This window comes from Trachemys scripta, chromosome 9, assembly GCF_013100865.1.
Source record: "Trachemys scripta elegans isolate TJP31775 chromosome 9, CAS_Tse_1.0, whole genome shotgun sequence".
Taxonomy (NCBI): domain Eukaryota; kingdom Metazoa; phylum Chordata; order Testudines; family Emydidae; genus Trachemys; species Trachemys scripta.
In genome coordinates, this window is record NC_048306.1 from 49,414,083 (window position 1) to 49,415,263 (window position 1,181).

A 1,181-nucleotide genomic window follows, 5' to 3' on the forward strand; every position below is an offset into this window, starting at 1 on the left:
TTCTCCTATTTCAACCAGGTGACCATGAATGATATCACTCTCCTGAGGATAACACAGAGAGATAAAGAACAGATGTTGCTTGAATGCCAGCAAACCCCACCGGGACCATACGCTGCCATGCTTTGTTATGTTATACCATTGGCTTCTGCTGACAAAAGTGCACTTCCAGTTTCAAAGACAGACGGTTAATGGGCCAAAATTAGTCCAATTCAACCAGAGACTCTGATTGCAACCACGCCGTCAGATGGCTTTCTGTTCTGAACCGCTGAAGGCAATCAGTGCGTTAGAGGCAGAAGTCTCACTCCTTCTGTCATCTGATGAGGAATGGTAGTATTTCACCAGTGCTGACCACTGTCAGCTCAGTGCTGGGGCCTCAGCTCTTTGAACCCCATCCATGGATCACCGAGATGTTCACAGCAGTTGGAGCTAAGAAGAAAGAGAGGCTACAATATGAATCTTCAAAGACATGTTGGTTGAGAGCAAAAGTAAAAGGTAAATGCACTGAGTCATTTTGTAAGGATGATAAGGAATCCTGGCGGTCAAGTCGGATGGCCAGTTGAGAACAGGCTGCCACCAGGCATGATCTGCACAGCCTCTACTCAACTTTGTGGTGCTTGAGCTGAAAGATGGCACCAGCTGGTCCAGTAAAGAATTGGGATGGCAGCTTCTGTCAGAGGCTGCAGGACCAGTTGCATCTATGGGACGATCATTTTCATCATCATCATGATGGCAAATCCCAAAGGGATGCAGCCTCCTTGCAAACTGAGCTCTGCCCGGAGCTATCTCTTGTAAGGAGCTTACCAAACCCCCAAACTTCACAAGCATATTTGCCCAGATGTCATTAGCCTTTCCTACCTGCACATTAAAGTTGCCAGGGGATCATGGTGACATTTCTTCATTAAGGACTGATTGAAGTTGCTGATAAAAATTGTCTGCAGATGCATTTCCTGACCATATACTGCAATGATGATAAGATGGCCACAGCCAGCACGGAAGCGGACACTTATCAGCCACTTGTTAACCACCTGCCAACCCTGCAATGCCCATCAGACATTGGGTGAAATACAACGGTCACTCCTTGCTGAAGGAACCTGTCAGGTTAGCCTGAGAACAAAAAACATATGGGCTTCAACTTTCTGTTCACTACTTCCTGGCCAAAGCACTTTACCTAAGGTATAGAT